Source organism: Adiantum capillus-veneris, chromosome 2 (genome assembly GCF_014529385.1).
Source record: "Adiantum capillus-veneris isolate H3 chromosome 2, ASM1452938v2, whole genome shotgun sequence".
NCBI classification, from domain to species: domain Eukaryota; kingdom Viridiplantae; phylum Streptophyta; class Polypodiopsida; order Polypodiales; family Pteridaceae; genus Adiantum; species Adiantum capillus-veneris.
In genome coordinates, this window is record NC_140932.1 from 120,825,767 (window position 1) to 120,853,410 (window position 27,644).

The window sequence follows — 27,644 nt, forward strand, 5'->3', positions numbered from 1 at the left end:
ATTCGCTTTATTTTTTGCTCGGAGAAATGCCACGCTTAGTTTTTCCTGCTCGGTGTATGGATTTCCTCACAATTGCTCGCCGCTTGCCCTAGATTTTCTTTGTGTCAAATTTTTTGTGAGCGTGGGCTTACTCGCCTTTGTTCGTCATTGGCTATGGGGCCAACTACTCTCTCTCTCTCTCTCTCTCTCTCTCTCTTACACACACACATGCTGCAGACAGTTGTGATCTCTCTCTCTCTCTCTCTCTCTCTCACACGCACACACACACACACACATACACACACACACACACACACACACACACACACACACACACACACACACACACACACACACACACACACACACACACACACACACACACACACATATAGAGACTGCGGACAATTGTGATCTCATGTGCTCTCTCTCTCTCTCTCTCACACACACACACACACATGTGCGTGTGTGCAGGCTATAAGAGGTTGTGGTATCATATTCTCTCTCTCTCTCTCTCTCTCTCACACACACACACACACACACACACACACACACACACACACACGCACACACACACACACACACACACACACACAGAGCCTTGGGTGTGCATATGGGTTCGCTTTGCTAGATTGGAATCTCTCTCTTTCTCTCTCTCTCTCTCTCTCTCTCTCTCTCACACACACACACACACACACACACACACCCACCCACACACAATTTGTACAATATAATGACAAGATCACTCACTTAAGAGTCAAATAGCATAGGTTGCTAACCAATGCTAACAACCCCTCGTAGTGACCCAACAAAAAACTCTTTATTACATCTTTTTGAAACATATTACTAAGTAGCATGCATAAGACAATCACAATTTTTGTAGCATGGACCAGAGGTCAGTTTAATAATGATAACTTGCTGTTTTTTTTGAAGGATTGCTGGTCCTTTTTTGATGACTAGTGGACCGATTTGGTTCATCATTTGGAAGGCTACTCTTGGAAGCTTAATGTCTCTTGTTTTTATTGAATCTAACACATCTTTTTTGGTGCAAAAGTGATGTTAATCATAGTGATAAGTGCAATGCCATGCTTGTTCTAAGAAATTATAGGACTATTTTTTGAGTTTGGAAGTTATGGTTTTTTGTAGTTGTTGCCGATCCTTTTCACATTCATTGTGGCAGGAATATGACACATACTTATCCTTGGTTTAGTGGTGAATTTATTAATACGTTTTGATACAAATAACAAGAGAAAGGGATTATTGACACCTATCCTTTTATGTAATGCTAGAGCATTGAATATAGTAATGGGAACTGCTTTTCAACATTTTTTTCCTCGTTTAATAGATGCATAGCTTGTTGGAATTAGGGTTCCAAAGAGACACACACAGCTTGGAGAAGACGAAGGAAGCTCAAGGCACACAATAGAGAGAGTGTTACTTAGTGTGCAATGGAAAGATCGATAGCCCTAGAGTGATGGGCGTATATACAATGCACTTGGGAAAAAACCTCCTAAAGAGGCAAAAAATGCCCCGGCGGTCCTAATGTGTTCACACACATCACTACCACATGTATATGGTAACAAATCCCCCCTGGAGTGATGCGGTGAACGAGAGCTGGCACATGAGTAAAGGGAAGTGCCATGTCCTGAGGACATGATCAATCCACAAAGGGGAGTAAGCCCAAAGCTTTGCGAAAAGCTTCAAGCTTCTCACGAGACAATGCCTTTGTGAAAAGATCTGCAAGGTTGTCCTGTGTTGGCACATAAGCCAAGCTGATCTCTCCTGTTGAGAGCCTCTCCCTGACATAGTAGTAATGCACCTCAATGTGCTTTGTGCAAACATGAAAAACTGGGTTCCTTGCAACTGCCAATGCGCTCTGACTATCAGTGTAGATAGTGTTGGCAGTGTCCTGTCCAACACCCAAATCAGCCATAAGGCGTCTGAGCCATACACACTCAACCGTAGCTGTGAAGACTGCCCTGTACTCAGCCTCACAACTTGAAGTGGCCACAGTAGGTTGCTTCTTGCTCAGCCATGATATACATGAACTGCCAAGCATGAAACAAAAACCACTTGTGCTGGACACTCACGTGTCAAAACAACCAGCCTAATTTGAGTCCAAAAAAGCATGTAAGTCTCGTGGCAATGATCCCCCCTTGGGATAAAACAAGCCAAGATGTAAAGTGCCACTAAGGTAGCAGAAAATCCTCTTGACAGCCTGCGAATGCTTAGACCCTGGGCTATGCATAAATCTGCTGACCTGTGAGACTGCAAACTGAATATCTGGCCTCGGGTTGCATACATAAATGACGCAGCCAACAGCAGTTTAGTAAAGAGTGACATCAGCAGGATCGCCAGCATCATGTAGGCTCAACTTCAAACCTGTTTCCATGGGATTGGCAATAGGTTTGCAATCCTCAAGTCCAAACTTACATAGCAATGTCTCTATGTAACTTTTCTGACACAAAGCAATACCACCATCACACTACTTAAACTGTATACCCAAGTAATGATGCAACAACCCCAAATCTTTCATCTTGAAAGTAGCATTCAAATCAGCCTTACATTCAGCAATATGTCTCTCATTTTGGTCCAGTGATCAACAAATCATCAACATAAAGAACCACGATGAGAAGTACATCACCCTCACGCTTTACATACAATGTGCTTTCTGTTGGACTGTTACGAAAGCCTTTTTTAACCAAATGAGTGTCAGCTTTCTCATACCAAGCACGAGGAGATTGCTTCAACCCATACAAAGCCTTCTTACATCTGCACACTTTGTCCTCTTGTCCTGTTATGACAAAACCGTGAGGCTACGTTACATAAACTTCCTCAAATATGTCACCATTCAAGAAAGTAGTAACAATGTCTGATTGATGTACATCCCAACCAAAGTGAGCTGCCAATGCACATAGAAAACGCACAGTAGTCATACGACAAGTGGGAGAAAAAGTCTCTTCATAATCTATGCCTTTTTGCTGTGCATAAACGTTTGCAACAAGTTGAGCCTTATGGAGATCAATCTCACCATCTGGCTTGCGTTTCTACTTGTAAACCCACTTCGTACCAATGGCCTTTTGGCTAGGAGGCAAATCACATAAAGTCCATGTGTCATTTTCTATGAGTGCATCATATTCTGATTGCATGGAAGCCATCAAATTTTTTGAATTCTGTGCTTTATCAAAAGACAGAGGCTCCTCAACATCATGTAAGCTAGACACAGCAAAAGCATAACAATCTGATGCATAAGATGCATGGCGAGAGCCTGAACGAGTACGACTAGACAAAGGTGCATCCAATTTACTGTCACGTAAAGTGTGCACCAGCCATTTTGGCATACCTCTAGCCTTCTCATTTTCAGCTCTTTCCTCATCAAGTACATCATGTACATCTGCATCAGTAATAGGCTGATCTAGAACATTTTCAGAAACCCCCATAGGCTGTACATTTGCCTCATTGGAACTTACATTCGTATTTCCACAACCAAAAAGAGGCAACAAAGTGTCATAAATGGCCCCTTGAGCTTACATTACTGTCTCTAGTACATGACAGCAAGGGCTGAACAAAATCTTTCACAAACACTACATCCCGAGAAACCAGAATACGTTTTTTTTGCGGATGATACAACCTGTAACCTTTGCTTTCAACACTATAACCAACAAAAATACATTTGATAGCCTTAAGGCTTTCTATCATGCCATGCTTCATATGGAGTAATAGACTGCAAAGCTTTCGTAGGACACTTGTTAAGTACATAAGTGGCACACATGATGGCCTCAAGCCAAAAAGAATGCGACAAAGCTTGACTTTTGACAGAAACCAGAATACGTTTTTTGCGGATGATACAACCTGTAACCTTTCTTTCAACACTATAAACCAACAAAAATACATTGATAGCCTTAAGGCTTTCTATCATGCCATGCTTCAAATGGAGTAATAGACTGCAAAGCTTTCGTAGACACTTGTAAGTACATAAGTGGCACACAATGATGGCTCAAGCCAAAAAAATGCGACAAAGCTTGACTTTTGACCATACTCGTGCATTTTCGTCAGTGACCTTTTTTCCTCTCAGCAACACCATTTTGATGAGGTGTATAAGCACTGTACATTGGTTTTTATCCCATGACTAGCCAGAAACGCATTAAATTCATGAGACATATACTCCCCCCCTCGATCGGAACGAAGGGTGCCCATAGTACATTTCGAAACATTTTCAGCCATAGACAGAAATTGTTGGAAGCACATAAAAACTTTGGACTTTGCTTTAAGCTGAAATACCCATGGATGCCTGGAGTAATCATCAATGAAAGTCACGAAGTACAGGTAATTTCCCAAGGACGGAGTTTGCATGGGCCCACAAACATCACTATGCACAAGCTGCAACCTGAATGTGGCCCGAACTGAACCATCCTTTGGAAACTAGAATGCTGCATCTTACCCAAAATATAGCCTTCAAAAACATGTTTGACAGGTGTTTCAAGAGGAGGCAAAGAAGCAACCATATCAGATTTTTGCAAACGCAGCAAACTGGCAAAATTGAGATGACCAAAACGTGCATGCCAAAGTTTTGCATCTGAAATAGCCCTTGAATCTACAACAGCATTTGCAAAATTTTGTCCACACTTGTCATACAAAGTGAGCTTATACAGCCCACGGCACAAAAGGCCAGATGCAATAATTTCATCCCCACCAAAACTGAGATCATGAACTGTACATCTGTCATCCACAAATTTGACTACAAGTCCAAGTCTAGGAAGTGCGGATACAGACAAGAGATTCTTCTTGATCCCAGGTACATAAAGTGCATCAACAAGTGTTGAAGGAACTGCCATTAGTAGCAGTGAGCACAATCTTTCCAACTCCCTGAACTGGATAAGAGGCATTGTTGGCACAAGTGACTGAATTTCCATGAGGGATAGACTCGAGAGAGGTGAACAATTCACGATGTGAGGTAATGTTCTTTGTAGCACCACTGTCGAAATACCACACATGTGAATCTGCAGCAAAGCTGACAAGCATGCATCATGGACATCAGGATTGTAAGTGCACTCTGCGCTAAAAGCCCATTCTGCATGAACATCAGCATCACAGTCTCCTTTCACAGAAGACTCAACAATGGCTGCATTTGTAGTGGAACGAGCATTTGTAGGGGAACCACCCTCTTGCTTCTTAGCCTCTTTGGCCTTCAACTTACGACATGACTTGATCAAGTGATCATTAGCCTTGCAATATGGCAACGCATCTTTTTTTTGCCCTTATCACCAGAATTTCTAGACGAATTGCTTCCAGTAGAAGCATTAGGAATAGAATTTTTGCCACTCGTAGCAAAACCTGTTACCAAATGCTGCAACTGATGTGAAAACTGGCCGAAAGTAGGAGAAACAGAGCGGGAACAACCTGTGCTATATAGCAATAAAAAATCTGAGTAGACCAGCTCTGCGAGATATCCCGAAATATTTATCGACCTGCGAACGCTCGCCAAAGTTCACTAAAATTGGAGAAAGTGAGCAGATGTGTACTGGAGCAGCTGGCGACTAAGCTCGGGAGGACGCAACCTGCTCTGATACCAATTGTTGGAATTAGGGTTGCAGAGAGACACACACAGCTTGGAGAAGACGAAGGAAGCTCAAGGCACACAATAGAGAGAGTGTTACTTAGTGTGCAGTGGAAAGATCGATAGCCCTAGAGTGATGGGCGTATATACAATGCACGGGGGAAAAAACCTCCTAAAGAGGGAAAAAATGCCCCGGCGGTCCTAATGTGTTCACACACATCACTACCACATGTATATGGTAACATAGCTTTTGAGTCTAGGGATTTTAATTTACTTTGAACATACTACAAGTTTTTGAATAAAGCCTTAAACCTCACGTAAGGGTCTCGGATGAGATGGCAGTGGACTAGACTTTTGAAAATTAGCTCAAAATACAATGGAGATGCTGTCCCATTTTTTTTGGAATTAAAAAATGAAAACATTATCATAAATTAAGGACTCATTATTTAAACATAATATTTGATCTAGGTTATGGTGTTAGTTTCTGTTGTAATTTTTGACACCAATAACAAGGGGAGGGAGTCGTTGACACCTATTTTCCCAAGTAATGCCAGTTCTGATAGGCTTGTGTTTCTTGAATGGTGACAGGTAAGAGATTATTTCCTTGGGATTACAACGAAAACTGCAACAATAACGGAAGATCGCCCAATGTACCAGCTAGATCCTTCTACGTGTAGATATAGTGGAAGTTCATCCCAAAGGATGAGCACATAAGATACAACACTAAGATATTATATTGTAGTGATCAAAGATGAAATTTTTGATCTAAATTATTGTATTATCCATTAGATACAGAATGTTGTATTAGTGTATATGAATTGATAATTGAGGTTTATGACGTCTTGTTTTAAAATATTGTTATTTAATATATTATTTAATACAATTGTCTAAGTATGGTTCAATTATGAGGGGATTTTTTATACTTAAACACACACACACACACACACACACACACACACACACACACACACACACACACACACACACACACACACACACACACACACACTTTGTCACAACAGCTGACCATAGCCTAAAGATAAAATAACTCGGAAATGGTACTCATTGCTAGCCTACTATGCCATTTGCATGGCTATATAAATACCACAGAGGCAATTAGCATGGTGGGGGTGAATTTAACCTGACTTGGTTTACTTGGGTTGATACTAACCATTATAGTGGAATTTGGGCTAGCTTGTGGGTACAACCCCGTAATATCTCTCTTACCAGGTGCCCAACCTTTGGCCTCTTACCTAGGCGGCTTTAGACTCGATTGTTTCTACAAGGTTTTTTTACACTCTATCGTGGCACTCATACTGAGTCACAACCTTGTTCTGATGACCTCGCGTTATGAGGGGTTGCTTGGCACGGATTCTCTCCCTCACACTTATGGAATCTGTCTTAACTGTACTACCTCTTTCACTCATTGTGATTGATCGACGCCAGGCTGCTGCACCACCTCCACAACTGAGTATACATTTTGGAAATCTTCCCTACCTCTTCCACTACATAAAGGTGAGGGGTTCTTCCGTTCACTTAGGCTTGGTCTCCCTGGGCAACTTGGAGAAATATTTGGGATTGCCTTTGCTCACAGGTTTTTTATCTCAATGCTTAGAATAGAACCCATGCTCTGTTATCTGATTATAAACAACATTTTTTAACATTTAGACTATTGGAAGAACTGTTATTTTGGGATTTTTCATTAACAAAGAACTGTTCTTTTGGGATTTTTCATTAACAAAGGAATTTGAATGGAGAAACTGGGTACAACTTTTTAAACATCAGTAAAGGATTTTTTTAGCTTCTTGCCTGGTACTAACTGCATACATACTAATCCTCTGTTACTGTGCTAGAAAATGACATCAAATCTGTCGTACATATGGTTATTATTCTGGTGTTTTGATACTGATGGTGAGTATAAGGCTGAATGCCTGATGGTGGTGCTAGTTATACTGCCATGGAATATATACATTCTGTAGCAAAACTGTACTTTTTGGTATTTTCCTTAGCTAAAAGAAAATGGTTTGATAAACCTCGGCACTAATGAAGACACATCAATAGAGGGTCCCTTCTGCCTGGTACTGATTACATACACTCACTCTAGTTTTTTGGTTGCTTGACATAAAAATAGCTTTGGTATTGTTGTGTTATACTAACTAGATGTCATGGGTGACAAGGTCAATTTGCATGAAAGCTAAATGTTGCTTAGTTGTTGAATCTGAACTTCCAATGGTTAAAAAGATGAAAATTTTACAGGCTACTAGCAGAGCAGGTAGCTCAAGGACTTCCGCAAGAAGGGGTGATTTTCTCAGTACACTAGATCAAGCTACCACATCCCTCCAAGGAAGCAGTCCTGACCACGAAGCTAAAGTGTCCCCAGAGAAGCATGCCGACACTATTGATGTTGTCATGGAAGAGATTCCTAACCCAGACCAAGTTGTGGGTGTTGTTGTTGGAACTGAAGACGGCTCAGGGGATCAGGATGAATTTGCCGAAGAAGCCCAAGAATTAGTAGCTGCCAGTGTAGCTAGGCCTGACCAGGTGGATGACGATGGTCAGTCCGAGAAAGTCTCCACCTAGACCACTACCTTAGACCCGGCTACCACAGGAAAGAAACAGATAGAGATCTATGGAAAAAATTTGGAAACTTCAACGCCACAGGAATTTTTGAAGAGGATCAAAGTGAAGCACGTCCAACCACCCCCTATGGTCCCATTGTGCAGAATGCTTCCAACCGAGGCAATTAGGAAGATTTGCCCACTTACAGAGAGGATTGTGTCAAGGAGCTTCAAGAAAATGGGTGGCTATATTCCCAGCAAAGGGGCCTTCACTGTCAGTATCTATGATTTGGAGGGAGAACAGACTTTGTTAATAGATGCAATGCATGAGAGCTGGGATGATGGGTGGAAGGAATTGAACCAGAGGTATGAGGAGGAATTGCTTCAGAGCAAGGAGTGGGGTCCCTATCTTACAGGCAAAATGTTGCATATCTTGGATGGAAAAAACAGACATAGAGCATGGATGGCTTGCATAGCTGAGGGTAAGATCATATTTAGCCATTTTGAATTTCCTGCATAGCTGATTGTAAAACTTGTAATTTGTCCTCAGCACAATCCTCTGAAACAAGAAAGCACTGTAGTGTTTTATGCAATTTTCTAGAGTTTAGGAAGCAAGATGTTGGAGAATTAATTTTCTCCCTGTCACACTTAAACAAGTAAGCTCCATTGGTCTTTACTGTTAATGAATTGCCATTAATAAATTTACTGCGAATGAATTGCCATTAATAAATTTCTTTTTCTTTGATGTTTGTCTGACATAGGATAAACGAGTTTGCCTTTGTGCCAACCACATTTGGGGATAGACTCTTCCAGCTTAGGAATCAAGGTGAGTCTGACAAGAGCACACTTTTGTCCTACCTGGAAGAAGAGGACAAAGCATGGGTGGAATCAGAGATGAGGATTCAAGGTGGTCGGGGTAAGAAGAGCTGGTTTTCATTGCCCATTCAAATCATGACCTGGCTAATCTTCAAGGATGACATGGAACAAAAAATTGAAGAGCAGTCAAAGGGGCTTCTTATTGATGACAAAGGTAGCCATGACAAGATTATAAGGAACGTGGAGACACTTTATCGAGGTAAGAAATCAAAGTTTGCAAGGATTGCAGACCCAAGCAATGGGGAGCAGTATTGGAATGTTGTGTTGTCACTGCCTTGGCATGAGCCATCCACCCACATTGCCACTGAGGAGAAACTAAACATGATAGGATCATCAATGATTATCAATGCTAATAAAGCTCAGATTGTGCGCATGCTGGACAACCACAATGCAAACCAGAGAACTTTGGAGGGACTCCCAAATGACAAAGCTAAGGTTCGTGATTGGCTGCATATGTATTGCTTTTGGTTGCAATTGGCAGACCATGGTCGTGTACTCATACAAGAGATAAGGGAAGTCGATCATGTGCCTCCACCTCCTGAATCTCGTTGGAACTCATACGTACAGCTATGTAGAATGAGGTTATTTCGAAAGGCTTTCAAGACTAATGAGGGGGAATAAGTTTCTTAATGAGCCTGATCTTCAGCCCGCTCGGCCTGAAGACAGTTACAACACGGGTGCTTTCCAGGTGCAATCTTCTTTTGTTGTTTCTTCAAATTTACTATCTGTTTGATCTCTTGTAGATGGCTCCGAAAAGAGCATGGCTGAGAAACATATAGCAGAAATACTTGCCATGGAGTACGTTTGGAATAGGAGACCAGTCGGTTTACATGTACCAATATGTGACAAATGATAGGGTAAGTATAGCTCTTTGATGATTCAATGAGCTCCTCTTGCAAATAATGTTGTCATGGCCCATGACAAGTGCACATTTAATGTAGCATCTGAGTGAGGTGGAGACAAGGCACTGCCCTTGGTGGCTAGACTTGCTTGGTCAATAAGCACCAGAGGAGGAATTAGAGTTGTATGAATTGCACAAGACACAATTGCAGATGGGGACAACAAAACAGAAACCACCTTAGGAGCGTCCAGCAGTGTCATAATAATCAATATCTAATTCTCCTAAATGATTTTCTCATATTAAACTGATCATTTAATGTGGGGAAGTGCCAAGGGAGAAAAAGCTAGAATATTGGTTAAGTTAGCAGACCGGCCACAGTAGGGATCCAAAGGAGGGAAAATAGGGATCCAAAGGGGGGGCCATCTGCAAAAGAGCCATGTGAAACAACGGGCTAAAAAGACCCTAAGGTTCAGCCCATTAAGACTTCCAAAATGCTAAGGTTCCAAAATTCAAAGGTTGTGTCCAAAGGTCAACCTTAGGGAAAATTGGATGCTTAGTGTGTGCCCAAAAAGTCTTTCTGCATCCCTACATGGGAGGGGGCGAGCCCCAAAGCTAGGGGATGAGAGAGAAAACCACACACACACACACAGGCTCCCTTTACACAAAGGGAATGAGGGACACATGTCAGCTCCCTAGGCCAGATGCCCACAAGGTGTGCCCAATTCCTATTGGAAGACCCTTGAAGTGGACCAATGAGAATTAAGCTAGAGTAAATCTAGTTTAATTAATTTAAAACATTTAATAAAAGAAACCAATAAGAATTAAGTGTCCTAGAAGACTATTGGGCAGTCTCCCAAGGGGTCCAATGAGCATTCAGGAGCCCCATGGCTTGCCTGATTCCTATTGGCCAGGAGGCAAAGGGGTCCAATGAGAGTTTAGTTTAATTATTTAATTACCTAAAGCTCTCACAAAAGGGGAAAGGGGGACACATGTCAGAAGGCTATCACTTATGCTGCTTAATCCTATTGGCTTGACCTGGGGGGAGGTCCAATGAGGAAAAAGCCAGCCTAACTTAGCAGCTAGGGCTCGCCCAAGAGAGAGGGGGGGCTGATTTTTGCTTGGCATTCACACACACATCTCACACTTGACCATGTGTGAAGGAAAATACTCTATCTCCTCCCAAGCTTTAATGGAGAGCTCATCACCTACTCCAAGCTTGTGAGATAGAAGCCTACATCAACACTCTCTTGGCATGTGGATGCAAATCCAACCAAGAGCCAAGCTTCAATGCATGCTCATCTTCTCTACCAAGCTAATTACTAAGCTAAGCTATGCTAATATGAGTGATTATGTGAGGAGATGTACTTCTTTCTCGTAAGATATCTTTTTCCTCTCAATCTACTCTCATACCCTGCTAGCTCTCACCATCTTCGAAGGTGTGTGAGGTCTTGGGTCTGAGAACGGGGATAATTCAAGTTGTGTTTGATTAAGTGTTTTGCTTGGTGTATGAAGCTTCCATCTTCATTGCACTAGCTAGTCTTGAAGGAACACAAAGAATTGTATTGTACAATGTCTCTCTTGATGGGAGAAACCATAATACAAAGCCTTTTGGAGGGGGGACCGGCTCCATGCAAATCCGGTCCTCAACTGTTGTCAATAGCTTAATTGCTCTCTCTTTTGAAAGTATTGTCGATGCTATCTAACTAGGTGTTATGCTTTTTGTTGCTCTCTCCACCCAAGCACTCTTGTAATTCTCATTAGGAATCAACTCTAATGAAATGCCACTATGTTCATGCTAATTTCCGCTACACAAAAGATTTTAGGCCATTAAATGTTACATTGGTATCAGAGCTCAAGGTTTCTCTTTTCTTGCTCAAGAAGGGAGGTCCTCAAGCTAGCTACAAATGGTTGGTATTATTAATTGCCTGTGAGTAAGTAGAATAGGGATTTTTCAGCCTTGCAGTGCGCCTGCCTTTGTGCAGTTAACGGGGCATCACCGTCGAGAGCTATGGTCTTAATAGTGGAGTCCTACGGGGCTTGCCTACGGCTTAACCACTATTGAGCTATTAGAAGCTTGACAGGAGCCGGTGCTGTTTTGGTGTCGAAAGACCCTCTCTTCTATTCCTTGCAATTAATGGTATTCGAGCCGCGGGTACAGTAGCTTGAGTGCTTTTTCTAAAGGGGTAAAGAGGAGTAGCAACTAGGGCTTGAAGTGCCAAAGTACACCTAAAAAGTTTACACCTAAAAGTTGTTAGAATGGCTGACAATATTAAAGAGAGTGAAATTAATGTTGATAACTTTGATTTTGCTCATGAGCAAGCTACTAATGATGCTTCAATGCTTGTTAACTATCTTGTTTCTAGGCTTCAACAAGCCATGGGCAATCCATCTCTCCAAAGTGAAGTGCAACGGCAGCTCCGTGCTCACGGGATTCTCCAAGCTCATCACCATGACGAGAGAACACCTAGGAAGCCTCCTTGTGAGACTACCAAAAGAGGTCTCTCTCCGATTCGGGAAGAAGAAGAGAATCCATATGAAGGGCTCAAGAACTTACTTCTTGATGATGCATCTCCTTCCCAAAGGAGAACTCAAGAGCCTCCACCGAAGGAACGAGAAAGAAGCGAGTCTCCCGCCACCTCGGCGGAGATGGCTCCACGAAGACGGCGGGCTAAACGCTCTCCATCACCACCAAAGCGGAGAAGACCATCACACTCTTCTCCACGCCATAATTCAAAGAGGGATGATAAAAAGCAAGAGAAGAAAAAGGCGAGAAAGAGGACACCCTCTTCTCCATCTTCTTCATCCTCTTCCTCTTATGAAAGCTATGGTGAAGACGACAAAGATCAAGACAAGAAAAAGGCGAGAAAGAGGTCACCCTCTTCTCCACCTTCTTCAAATTCTTCATCTTCTGAAGAAAGTGATGGTGCAACTTTTGAACCATCAAAAAGAAGAGGCCATAGGAAATCCTATGCCGCATGGAAGAGGTCGTCCAAGCTGAAGAAATTCAAAGAGGGAGGGAAGAGCATCTCTTTCCTTACCTATGATGGCACCTTCGGTGCTACAGACAAAGTTTTGGCCTTTATCCAGCAATTCGATGCGGCGTTTGGAGATGAGGGCTTCACGGAGTCCTCTAAGCTACGCCATGTAGCTATGCACTTTCAAAAGTCCGCCAGACAATGGTGGTCTAGCCTACGAGCCAACGGTGAAGCTCCACGAACATGGAAGGCTTTAAGAGCTTCCATTATGAAGCAGTTTTTGGCCACCGATGCCAAAGACAAAGTACTCACCGAATGGCGAAGCTTAAAGCTCTCTCCCAATGAATCCATCCACAAATATGTAGACAAGTTTTGGGACCTACAACTCAAAGCCACTGTCTTCAAAAAGTTGGATTTTGGAGAGCAAAAGCAACAATTTTGTGCGGGCTTAACCGAAGAAATGGCGGAGTATGTCAACTCCCAAAGGCCACGTACCATATCGGCGGTAATACACCATACTATGGTGGCCTCGCGAATCAATTTCCAAACGGGGGGTAAAAGAAATAATAAGCCCCCGGAAAACAAAGGTTCCAATGAGCCTAAGGGGAAGGACAATGTCCAAAAGTCTCCTAAGGGCAATTCCAACAAAGCTAAAGAGAAGGGAGTTTACAAAGGAAAGAATAAACTCTCTCCTGAAGAGCTTGAGCGTTATCGTAAAGATAACCGGTGTTTCAAGTGCGGCGAACAAGGGCATGCGTACCGCGCTTGTCCCCAAAAGAACAACCGCCAAGATCCTCCTAGAGCTTCTTTGGTTGAAATCCAAGAGGAGGAGATTCACCAAACTCACCACAAAGGATCTCCTCTATGCCATGCTTGGGGAAAGGTAAGAGAACATGATGCTTTTATTCTCTTTGACCCTGGTTCTACTCACAATTTCATATCTATGGAGTTAGCCACCAAGCTAGGCATACAATCCTACGAGATGGGAGATATCCTACCCGCAGACAGTGCCTTCAAGGGGCAAGAAGCTTCAGTCACTCCCTTAATCGGGAAATTGAGGCTTCATGTCCAAGGCTATGTGGACAAAGAGGACTTCTTTATCTCTCCTCTCAAGCATGAGGATGTAATCCTAGGGGCACCATGGTTTGACCGTTGGCTGCCCATGTTAAATTTCCTGAAAGGAGAATCTCCTTTAAGTTCAGGGAAAAGGACATGTATATAGATGCTAGGGAGATGGGTAACACCATCCCCATTGTACATACACCAGCTTTCAACAAGTCAATAAAGAGCTCTATTTCCGTGTACATGATTTTTGTTAAAGATTCTCAAAATGAACCTAATGCTTTAGCAAAAGAAAATAAAAGCAACCAAAAGGAATTAGAGTTATCCAATTTTCTCAAGGGGTTTCAAGATGTCTTTATTGACGACATCCCTTGTGAGCTACCTCCTAAACGAGGTAATGACGACCATGCAATTGAACTTCTTCCAGGAAGTTCACCGCCTAACAAACCTCCTTATAGAGTTTCTCAAGCTCAACAAGAGGAGATTATGCGGCAAGTGCATGAGTTAATTGAGAAGGGCATGGTTAGGCCTAGCTCATCTCCATTTTGCTCACCTGTGCTATTAGTGCAAAAGAAAGACGGCACATATCGTATGTGTGTCGACTATAGAGCACTAAATAGGATCACTATCAAGAATAGGTTTCCCGTTCCACGGGTAGAAGACCTATTTGATAAGCTACAAGGATCGACCTACTTCAGTAGGATTGACCTAAAAAGTGGCTATCATCAAATAAGGATAGTTGATCAAGACATTGTAAAGACCGCATTTCGTACTACATTTGGTCTTTACGAATACATTGTCATGCCTTTTGGCTTGACTAATGCACCAGCCACATTTAACCGCTTGATGGAGAAGCTGTTCAGACCTCATCGAACCTTCACTGGAGTGTTCTTTGATGATATTATCATCTACTCTAATTCATTAGGGAACACAAGCAACACCTCCAGGTAATATTTCAAGTTTTAAGAGAGAATAAACTTTATGTTAATCGAAAGAAAAGTGAATTTTTCTTGCAAGAGATTCAATATTTAGGTCACATTATCTCTCAAGATGGAATCCAAATGGATCCATCCAAGTTAGAGGTAATAAAAGGATGGCCTAAACCAAGGAATCTTCATGAACTAAGAAGCTTTATAGGTATGTGTGCATACTATAGACGCTTCATAGAAAAGTTCTCACAAATTGCGGGACCATTACATGACCTAACAAAGAAAAATGTTAGGTATACGTGGTCTGCTAAGGAGAACAATGCTTTCGAAAAGCTTAAAGAAAAGCTTATCTCTCAACCTGTGCTTACACTACCGGATCTCTCAAAACCATTTGAGGTCCAATGTGATGCTTGTGGTGATTGCCTTGGGGCTGTTTTGCTCCAAGAAGGGCACGCCATAGGCTATGAGAGTCGAAGGCTCGACCCTGTTGAGCAAGCTCTAGGCATATACGAAAAAGAACTCCTTGCAGTTCTACATGCCTTAGACTCATGGAAGCACTATTTATTGGGGACTCCTTTCATTCTGCGAACGGATCACCAAAGTCTTAAGTACTTCATGACGCAGACCAAGCTCTCCGACAAACAAATGAGGTGGGCAAATTTCCTTTCGCAATTTCATTTTCATATTGCTCACATTGCTGGCAAGCATAATCAAGTAGCCGATGCACTCTCAAGACGACCGAGAGTGAATGCGGTTTCCATAGCAACTCACAATGATCTATCTTCAATGATAGATGAGTATGCTATTGATCCCGATTTTAGAGATGTGATTTCAGCCCTTGCATTAGGGAAGAAAGAAGAACCATTTACTTTACAAGATGGTTATCTTCTCTATGGCAATAGACTATGCGTTACTAACTCACTACGTGAGAAAGTAATGTATGAATCTCATGCTCCCCCATATGCGGGGCATAGAGGGATTCAGTCTACCCTAAAGGGAATTGAAACATATTTCTATTGGCCTACCATGAAAGTGAACATACATGAGTATGTTTCCAAATGTGTGGTATGTCAAAAGACAAAATTTGATAGAGGGAAGCAACTTGGATTGCTTCAACCCTTGCCAATCCCTAATTCACCGTGGGAGAGCATATCCATGGATTTTATCTTTGGATTGCCTAAGTCTATCCATGGGAATACGGGAATATGGACGATAGTAGACAGGTTCAGTAAACAAGCTCATTTTATACCTGTCAAAAAGACTATCAAAGCCCATCAAATGGCAACCCTCTTCATTTCACAAATTTTCAAGTACCATGGCTTGCCAATGTCCATAGTGTCGGATAGAGATCCTAGAATGACCAGTAATTTCTGGAAGGGTCTCTTTGAGAATTTAGGAACAAGGCTAAACTTCTCTTCGGCCTATCATCCACAAACTGATGGCCAAAGTGAAATAGCTAACCTAACTATTCTCGATCTACTAAAAGCCTATGTAACGGAAGTAGATCAAAGATCCCAATGGGAGAAGTACTTACCCTTAGTAGAGTATGCTTACAATAACACTGTACATACTTCTACAGGAAAAGCACCTTTCGAGGTAATTGAGGGAAGATCAAAAAGTCCCTTGCTACTTAAGGTACATGGGAAGATCTTCGCTGCAGATGAGTATAGCCGAGACCTACAAGAATCTTTCCAAAAGATTAAGGATGCTATCTCTATCTCACAGCAAAGGAAAAAGGCTGCTGCTGACAAGCACAGAAGAGCCCAAGCCTTTAAAGAAAACGATTGGGTCTTGTTAAAGTTTCCCAAGGCTCGATTAAGGCACACGACGGGCAAGAATCCTACGGGCCACCAAAAGTACTATGCTAAACTAGCAAAAAGGTACTATGGTCCCTTCCAGATTCTTAGGCCAATCAATGAGATGGCCTATCAACTTAAGTTGCCCAATCATTGGCTCATACACAATGCTTTTCATGTGAGCCTCTTAAAGCCTTACAAAGGAGAGCCACCTCAAGAACCAACTATTGAAGACCCACCGGAGATCGAGGACCACGAGGAGGTGCTGCAGCCCGAGTCCATTCTCCGACATGAAGACAAGGTATTAAGAGGCGGTAAGACTATCCGACGATATCTTATTAAGTTTAAGAATTATCCTTTTGAAGATGCTAGATGGATGCAAGGCATACAATTAAAGGATAACCTAAACCTTGTCAATGCTTACAATGCTTCCCAAGAGTAAGCAAATGTACAAAATGTTAAAAATGAACAAAAATTTTTGTCTTATAAGACTCTCTTTTTCTTTATTTGTGCACAAAAATGAAGTAGTATGCATGCTTAGATCAAGTTTGCGGAGACGACGTCTCCCGAACACCAAGTAGAGCTTGTCACTCTACTATGGAAGACTGATAGGACTAATGTGCAGACATGCTTGCGGCAGCCTCAGGCTCTCAAGCGCCAAATGGACTAGTCATCCATTATGGAATGATGTCGTAGGGTAACATAGGGATCCTCTACCCGCTAAGAAAAGGACTCATGCATATGCTTTATCTTCTCTACACCATAGTCGAGGACGACTATGATTTCAAGAGAGAGGTAATGTCATAATAATCAATATCTAATTCTCCTAAATGATTTTCTCATATTAAACTGATCATTTAATGTGGGGAAGTGCCAAGGGAGAAAAAGCTAGAATATTGGTTAAGTTAGCAGACCGGCCACAGTAGGGATCCAAAGGAGGGAAAATAGGGATCCAAAGGGGGGGCCATCTGCAAAAGAGCCATGTGAAACAACGGGCTAAAAAGACCCTAAGGTTCAGCCCATTAAGACTTCCAAAATGCTAAGGTTCCAAAATTCAAAGGTTGTGTCCAAAGGTCAACCTTAGGGAAAATTGGATGCTTAGTGTGTGCCCAAAAAGTCTTTCTGCATCCCTACATGGGAGGGGGCGAGCCCCAAAGCTAGGGGATGAGAGAGAAAACCACACACACACACACAGGCTCCCTTTACACAAAGGGAATGAGGGACACATGTCAGCTCCCTAGGCCAGATGCCCACAAGGTGTGCCCAATTCCTATTGGAAGACCCTTGAAGTGGACCAATGAGAATTAAGCTAGAGTAAATCTAGTTTAATTAATTTAAAAACATTTAATAAAAGAAACCAATAAGAATTAAGTGTCCTAGAAGACTATTGGGCAGTCTCCCAAGGGGTCCAATGAGCATTCAGGAGTCCCATGGCTTGCCTGATTCCTATTGGCCAGGAGGCAAAGGGGTCCAATGAGAGTTTAGTTTAATTATTTAATTACCTAAAGCTCTCACAAAAGGGGAAAGGGGGACACATGTCAGAAGGCTATCACTTATGCTGCTTAATCCCTATTGGCTTGACCTGGGGAGGTCCAATGAGGAAAAAGCCAGCCTAACTTAGCAGCTAGGGCTCGCCCAAGAGAGAGGGGGGCTGATTTTTGCTTGGCATTCACTCTCACATTCTCACACTTGACCATGTGTGAAGGGAAAATACTCTATCTCCTCCCAAGCTTTAATGGAGAGCTCATCACCTACTCCAAGCTTGTGAGATAGAAGCCTACATCAACACTCTCTTGGCATGTGGATGCAAATCCAACCAAGAGCCAAGCTTCAATGCATGCTCATCTTCTCTACCAAGCTAATTACTAAGCTAAGCTATGCTAATATGAGTGATTATGTGAGGAGATGTACTTCTTTCTCGTAAGATACTTCTTTTTCCTCTCAATCTACTCTCATACCCTGCTAGCTCTCACCATCTTCGAAGGTGTGTGAGGTCTTGGGTCTGAGAACGGGGATAATTCAAGTTGTGTTTGATTAAGTGTTTTGCTTGGTGTATGAAGCTTCCATCTTCATTGCACTAGCTCGTCTTGAAGGAACACAAAGAATTGTATTGTACAATGTCTCTCTTGATGGGAGAAACCATAATACAAAGCCTTTTGGAGGGGGGACCGGCTCCATGCAAATCCGGTCCTCAACTGTTGTCAATAGCTTAATTGCTCTCTCTTTTGAAAGTATTGTCGATGCTATCTAACTAGGTGTTATGCTTTTTGTTGCTCTCTCCACCCAAGCACTCTTGTAATTCTCATTAGGAATCAACTCTAATGAAATGCTCACTATGTTCATGCTAATTTCCGCTACATAAAAGATTTTAGGCCATTAAATGTTACAAGCAGCAAGGGCACTTATGTTCCACCTGAATTGAAACCAGCAGGTAAGGCTAAAAGATAGAAATGTCTTTGGCACTATCAAATACGTGCCGGCGCATAAAAGAAGAGTTGTGTGCGGGCACTGTGTTTTGCTTTCATGTTCAGGTGGAGGACTTGTGGAAGGCAATGACTAACCCAATCGAGAGCGAGAAGCTGACCTCTAGTGTATCTGAGGCACTGACTATTGTTTGCATCATAGGGAGGTTTAAAGGGAAGCAAGTAGACAACTGTGTTGATCTAATAATTGCTGACTTTCCTTCTAATGTAGCGGTGGAAGGATTTTCCCATAAGAAGGTTCCGGGGTGGAACAGGCTTGGCCCAATGACATTTGAGAGCACTTTCAAGCTGGCAGACCTCTACCTTTCTGACTTGGGATATCTAGTATCCTTGTATCCACTGGAGGAAGGAGTGTTTATTGAGCGCATAGCCACCAAATTGGGGTTTGCAATGTTGCGACGACAGCTTGTCCATTGCACTCCACCAATTGGAACCAAAATCAGGCACATTGCCATGCATGTACATCTCCCTCCATTTGGTTTGGGTTGTTGTTTGTGGACAAGTATTTAGTGATATATCTTCTTATGATATGGAGTGGTTGTGCTTTTAGGTGTCTTGTTTAATGCTATCGGTCTTTGTGAGATCATCCACCCCAATCACAACTCTTGATGTACATGAGGACCAGCTAGCAAAGATGGACCTGGGGGAGGGTTTTCAATCAGCAAAGGACATAATATATGATGTGTAGGAACCTAATTGATGCTTTGAATCTATGCATAGGACATTTAATCTTGAAAGAATGTGCACTGAAGGTAACAATGTGTAATTTTACGGCTACTCTATCATGCAGGGTTCCCCTTGAGGATATTTCAGTATGCAAGGGAAAGCCTTGGCGAGGTGGGACTCAGCGTGGCGAGAAGTTGGCAAAGTGCATAATATCCTTGTTTAGTTGCATTGAAGACACAGTGCTCGACCTCTTTGCAGTCACGAGAACATTTGGGTTGGCTGCTGCCTTCATGGGTCGCCATGTTTTGATGTTTGAAGGAGACGACTGGATCTATTCTAGACTCCTTCTTCCTTATTGGAGTATTGAATTGTAGTTGACATGTTGGAAATGTTTTTCATTGGTATATGGTTGAAATTGTTGTGTACAATAAGGCTATATGCACCGGATTTGTTCTAGACTCCTTCCTTATCGGAGTATTGAACTATAGTTGACATGCTGTATGTTTTGCATTGGTGTTTGGTTGAAATTTTTTGTTCACATAAGGCTATATGCAGATTGCTATGTTCGAGATAATCTCTACATTTTGTTGTCAGGTTTTATTGAGTCTACTTTGTGCATCAGGTTGAGATTTTTTTTGAAAATTGTAGTGTTCTACATCAGGTTGCTCAAGGTTAATTCAATTAGTTTCCTGTTGAACAGTGAAGTGAAGTTGATCTACCCTTTGCATGTATGTATGTGTGCATGTAGATTATTGTCATTACATTGATCCAGCAAAGGATAGCATGTAGTGGAAGTGGGTATTGCCACCCAAGAAGCATAGCTTGGTTGGTGAAGCCTTCGTGATGTAACCCCAAGATTGAGGGTTCAAGGCTTATGGGCTGTGTTTTCTTGGGTGTACCTGCACCCCATTGGGGAGGTTGTTACCACAGTGTGGTCCCTTGGGGCGTTGTGTGTATAACAAGTCTGGTTGTAATTATACACATGTAAGAAGTTATCCCCATTGCCTTCCCTACACTCATGATAGGAAAAAAACCAACAACAACACTTTCCAAGCAGGCTATCATACTAATGGGATTGCATCTCATTGATGAATCCTAGCCCTCAAGCTCCAAAAGATGTGGTTTGTACATTGAATCTAGTTTCTAAGGGATCTCTTTAGTGTGAAATTGGATTCTTCTTTTTCATATCGCCAGCTTTATCCAATTAATGCCTACATGTCGTAACAACGCCTCAAACAAGAAGAGAAGTGGGCTTGTAAAGGTGCAATATTCCCGATCTTTACATCAATTGGGATAGTCTAAGTGGGACTTGAACCCCAATCTTGAGAATGCATGGTGTGTGTGAGTGGGGCATGTTTTCTCGCTAGGAAACTTGATAAGAAAAACAATGCATTGTGAAAAAAGCAGTGGGATTGCCCAAAAGTTAAACATTTGTTCTTAGATACATTATCGATAGTTTACGATATGAGTAAAAGATTGATGTAATTGGAGAAGTTATGGCCATGGGTGCTTTTCAAACCTGTGTATGGCATTGGAAAATGAGCAAATTATCGAACAAAATTTCTTTGGAAGATATCGCTGGAAGGTTAGGGCTAGCAAAATGCAGAGATTATCTCAAACACAACACATGCAAATTGAGTCTACTTTGTGCATCAGGTTGATTTTTTTTTTGAAAATTGTAGTGTTATGCGTCAGGTTGCTCAAGGTTAATTCAATTAGTTTCCTGCTGAATAGTGGTGTGGTTATTTGAAGCATCAAGCTATAGCTCCTCTTTGATGAAATGGGGTCACGATTAGAGGCTCGCTAATGCCTGCATACATGCATATTCTTGTCAATGCAGAACCTGGCCCTTCATCCAACGATGGCTGGGGGAACGTTAGCTTCCTATCCTCACCTAGGAAGCAAAAGGAATTGGCTGGACTTGTCCTTTCCTCACCCCTTCACTAAGACTCGAGAAGAATAAAATACTACATGATAAAACATCACAAACCAAACACTAGCTGTTAAACTTCAGCCGACTCCTACATGTTTGTTGATTATGTAGTCAACCTCACCTGTCTCAATTGTGGAACCTCACACTACGACTGATTGTTGTACGCATTCCAGTTGTTTCTCCTCCATAGGATGCATTTGGCCTTTTGATTTCCCGCACTTGTCCTTTGCACCGAATGACAGTCTTTTGATGTTTTAACTACAAGACAAATTACTTCATAGGATGTCTTCTTTGAAACTTTGAGCCGTTTTGCTGCCTGCCCAACACCCGTTAGCTCACACTAGAAAGAATATTTGGATCAACAAGAATATTCGTAAATTTGGATCAGCAAGAATATTTGCAATTGGATTATAAATTCGTGCAACCCCACTTCCACAAGGATACAAACCCGCAACCCGACCTTTGCCAACAAAGTGCAGAATCATCTCTCTGTTTTGCATACACACTGCAGGGAAACAAACAGAGAAAGTTCAGGGTTTGTTTTTTTTGGAGGGTTTGCTATACTTTGGGCACTTTTACCTTTGGTTTAACCAATTATTCATGGCCTTGTCAATTTGTCTCTTTACATTGTGTGGATGATGTCTTGCACTATAACACCCTCTATGACACCAAATCTTGTATGCTAACTGCTCACCTATTTTATTGTTGTCGTAAAAAGTGATTTGCACTCTACTCCCTGCTCACTTCATGTGGCTCGCTTCATACTCACACCCTTTAACCAAATGAGTGTCAGCTTTCTCATACCAAGCACGAGAAGATTGCTTCAACCCATACAAAACCTTCTTACATCTGCACACTTTGTCCTCTTGTCCTTTTATGACAAAACCGCGAGGCTGCGTTACATAAACTTCCTCAAATATGTCACCATTCAAGAAAGCAGTAACAATGTCTGATTGATGTACATCCCAACCAAAATGAGCTTCCAATGCACATAGAAAACGCACCGTAGTCATACGACAAGTGGGAGAAAAAGTCTCTTCATAATCAATGGCTTTTTTCTATGCATAACCCTTTGCAACAAGTCAAGCTTTATGGCGATCGATCTCACCATCCGGCTTGCGTTTCAACTTGTAAACCCACTTCGTACCAATGGCCTTTTGGCCAGGAGGCAAATCACATAAAGTCCATGTGTCATTTTCTATAAGTGCATCATATTCTGATTGCATCGCAGCCATCCAATTTTCTGAATTCTGTGCTTCATCAAAAGACAAAGGCTCCTCAACATTATGTAAGCTAGACATAGCCAAAGCATAACAATCTGATGCATAAGATGCATGGCGAGAGTTTGAACGAGTACCACTAGACAAAGGTGCATCCAATTTACTGTCACGCAAAGTGTGCACCATCCATTTTGGCATACCTCTAGCCTGCTCAATTTCAACCCTTTCCTCATCAAGTACATCAGGTACATCTGCATCAGTAATAGGCTGATCTGTAACATTTTCAGAAACCTCCATAGGATAGCTTTGCCTCATTGGAAATTACATTCATATTTCCACCACAGAAAAGAGGCAACAAAGTGTCATAAATGTCCTGTGAGCTTACATTATTGTCTCTAGTACATGACAGCAAGGGTTGAATAGAATCTTCCACAAACACTACATCCCGTGAAACCAAAATACGCTTTGTTTGCGGATGATATAACCTGTAACCTTTGCTTTCAGCACTATAACCAACAAAAATACATTTGATAGCCTTATCATCCAATTTTTTGCAGTGTGTTTGTGGCACCAAAGCATATGCCAAACAACCAAAAACACGGATGTGCTCAATAGAAGGCTTTCTATCATGGCATGCTTCATATGGAGTAAGAGACACCTGTTAAGTACATAAGTGGCACACATGATGGCCTCAAGCCAAAAAGAATGCGGCAAAGCTTGACTTTTGACCATACATCGTGCAATTTTCATCAGTGACTTGTTTTGCCTCTCATCAACACCATTTTTTTGAGGTGTATAAGGCACTATACATTGGTGTTTTATCCCACGACTAGCCAGAAATGCATTAAATTCATGAGACATATACTCCCCCCTCGATCGGAATGGAGGGTGCCCATAGTACATTTCGAGACATTTTCAGCCAATAGCCAGAAATTAGTTGAAGCACATAAAAACTTCAGACTTCGCTTTAATCGGAAATATCCATGCATGCCTGGAGTAATCATCAATGAAAGTAACGAAGTAAAGGTAATTTCCCAAGGACGGAGTTTGCATGGGCCCACAAACATCACTATGCACAAGCTGCAACCCGCATGTGGCCCGAACTGAACCATCCTTTGGAAACTTAGAACGCTGCATCTTACCCAAAATACAGCCTTCACAAACATGTTTGACAGGTGCTTCAAGAGGCGGTAAAGAAGCAACCATATCAGATTTCTGCAAACACAACAAACTGGCAAAATTCAGATGACCAAAACGTGCATGCCAAAGTTTTGCATCTGAAATAGCCCTTGAATCTGCAACTGCATTTGCAAAATTTTGTCCACACTTGTCATACAAAGTGAGCTTATATAGCCCATGGCACAAAAGGCTAGATGGAACAACTTCATCACCAAAACTGAGATCATGAACTGTACATCTGTCATCCACAAATTTGACTACAAGTCCAAGTCTAGGAAGTGCGGATACAGATAAGAGATTCTTCTTGATCCCAGGTACATAAAGTGCATCAACAAGTGTAAAGGACGTGTCATTTACAGCAGTATGCATAATCTTTCCAAATCCTTGAACCAGATAAGAGGCATTGTTGGCACAAGTGACTGAATTCCCATGAGGGACAGACTTTAGAGAGGTAAACAATTCACGATGTGAGGTAATGTTCTTTGTAGCACCACTATCGAAATACCACACATGTGAATCTGCAGCAATTGACAAGCATGCATCATGGACAACAAGATTGTAAGTGCACTTTACGCTAACAGCCCATTTTGCATCAACATCAGCAACACAGTCTCCTTTCATAGAAGACTCAACAATGGCTGCATTTGTAGTGGAACCAGCATTTGCAGTGGAACCACCCTCTTTCTTCTTAGCCTCTTTGGCCTTCAACTTAGGACACGACTTGATCAAGTGATCATTAGCTTTACAATAATGGCAACGCATCTTCTTTTTGCCCTTATAACCAGAATTTTCAGACGAATTGCTGACAGCATAAGCATTAGGAACAGAAGTTTTGCCACTCGCAGCGGAATCATAAGAAGTGGCCGCATTGTTCTTACCACCCTTTCTTTGAGAAGCAATAAAAGCCTGTTCAACTGCATGCTGCCTAGTTCTGTTTTTTTTTGGAAAGTGACTCTTGCAACAACAATGTGTATAATGTATCAAACTTGACAACTTCATGATTTCCATGGGTCATCAGTCTCCAAGTACTAACAAAAGTTTAGTAGGAATCTGGTAAGGCATCAAGAACAGTCTGCACAAGCGAACTGTCTGAAATGACTTCACCTACAGAAATAAGTTGCTCATTGATATCCTTGACACCAACAAGGAAAGTGTCCATATCATCTTTCTCATGCATAATCTTTGACTCTAGCTCTTTACGGAGCAAAGAAATTTTAGCCTCATTGCGGCTTGCATAAAGACCTGCTAGAATATCCTAAGCCTGTTTTGCAGATTTTGCTGAATGGATGTGAGGAACAATGGTGCGCTTCATAGACAACGCAATTAATGCATGAGCCCGCCTTTACATCCCAATGAGCTTTTTCTATCGTAGGCCAAACAACTATAATAGCAGCAATCCTTGCAACAGGACCTGCAACATCCTCAACATCGCCTACATCCTCAACATCCTGCAACATTCTCAACATCGCCTACATCCTCAGAACCATGACGTACATCAATGCCCTGCAAAATATTCCAGACGCCCTTTGACACAAGAACATGTTGCATCATATAAGCCCACATAGGGTATTTGTCCCCATCCAACATGTCCTCATCAGCAAACATCTTGAACACATCTGTGTTGTTGTCAGCCATGGTAAATGTTGCACCTGATGTGAAAACTGCCTGAAAATAGGAGAAACGGAGCGGGAACAACACGTGCTATATAGCACAAATTGTAGAAGACTATGAGGCACCTGTTATGCAGAAAATGGCACTGACAGAAATTCTGCACAAAATGACGAAATAGCCTGTGCAGTACTGTCTGTAGTGAAAACGGAGGCCGAAATGATCCCGAATCAAAAATCTGAGCAGATTAAGTTCTTCGAGCTCACCCAAAATCTTTTTCAACCTGCGAACGCTTGCCAAAGCTCATTGAAATCGAAGTTGCGCGACCAAGGTAAGTTTGCAATGTACGACATGCTAGTGACTTTATTTCTAAACGTTTGAATGGCCACTCATAATCTTTGTTCGTTGTAGTATAAGTCATACACAGCAGCATGGTGTAAAGGTCGACATTTTAGGGTGGAACGAATCGACAAAAAGCGTTTTACTCAAGATTGTGGAATCATGGCAAAATTTGAACAGTCTAGTCGACGACGTTCCTCTGATGCAGATCCTGTGGTGGCGGAACTCACTTACTTCGGCACGCTGCAAGAGATTTTGAGGATCGATTACAGAGGATTTTTTGTCGACTTGTTCGACGTGCAATGGTTCAAGATAATCATGGAGGGTCGCAACGCTACTGTGCGTAGAGGAGAGTCTGGTTTTCTTGAGGTGGATTATACTAAGAAATGGACTGACCTAAGAGACACTTTCGTACTACCAGAGCATTGTGAACAAGTAAGTATGTAAATAGTTAACATCCCCCTTTTACAAGTTATGTGCTTGAAAGCTCTCATGTAAGTTATGTGGCTCTGGCAGGTAATATTTCATCCTACAAAGTCTACATCAAACTGGTGGTACGTCATAGAGGTAGCCCCTCGTAGTGCAAGGACGTATGAAGGCTACCATGTGCCAATCACAATGGCATCAATGGAGAAGATCAGAGAAGATGCTCAATCAGAAGCCGCTGCGGTGGTGCCAGACGAGCATCAAGATGCTACTACTCTATATAGGGTGCATGCAGAGGAGCTACAAAATGAAACAGAGGATATGTGTTTAAACGGAGAGCTATATATAGATATAGGAAGTTATGCTGAGTTATGCGAGGATGAGAGAGAGATCTCTTAAAGCCACAAATATTGTATTTGAACAATTTTGCTCCGGGTTGTAAAAGCTCTGGCTCTCTAAGTACCTTCCATGGCGCTCACATCTTTTGATTGAAAATTCTGAGTTTTCGACTTGCCTCTTCTATCACTCAATTCATTGCGTCATTGTATTTATATGCGTCATTACGTCATTGTATTTAATGGTCTTTGTGTCATGTCTACTCTATTCATTCAATATTAAGTTTAAATATTTGTGTGTTTAATGCAGGTATGGATGATGAGGAGTTTCTTTCTTCTTTGTCACCACAGCAGAGACAGTGGTACGTGGAGCGTCATCGCTCTGGCGCATCATCGCGCGTTCCTACTCCATCTGCATCTCCCTCTATTTCGGAGCATTCGGCACGCTCCGAAGCTTCGCCGTCGACGAGACGAGCTTCACACTCGTCTAGACACCGACGCTCTAGTGGTGGCGGTGGCGGTTATTGTGGGGATTCCGCCACCGATGCCTCCACACCGCCTCGTGTTCGACGAGGCTCTTTACCCTCCCCTTCTTTGCCCACCCCCACACCAACCACAGCATCGCCATCTATGCCAGGTTTTGCACGGCTGACTGTTCCTAGCAGATACACACCTCTACCTACTCCGCCAGGGGCCACCCCACTCGACACTCCTCGCTTTGGGGCCCAGATGCTTGTGGAGACACCTGACGTCCGTACCCCCATCGACACGCCGCTAGAGACCCCTGCCGAGACACCCAGGTTCACGCGTCACCGGCCAGAGGGCTTGCCTAACTCCGTCGACTTCAGCGGCGGCATCATCATGGATGATGACGGCAAGAAG

The 27,644-nt window shown here is 42.3% G+C and overlaps 1 pseudogene; it reads left to right on the plus strand.

Annotated features, from left to right (window-relative positions):
- Positions 1–7,696: 7,696 nt before the first annotated feature.
- On the plus strand, positions 7,697–19,744 carry LOC147463491 (uncharacterized; annotated as a pseudogene).
- The last annotated feature ends 7,900 nt before the right edge of the window (positions 19,745–27,644 follow it).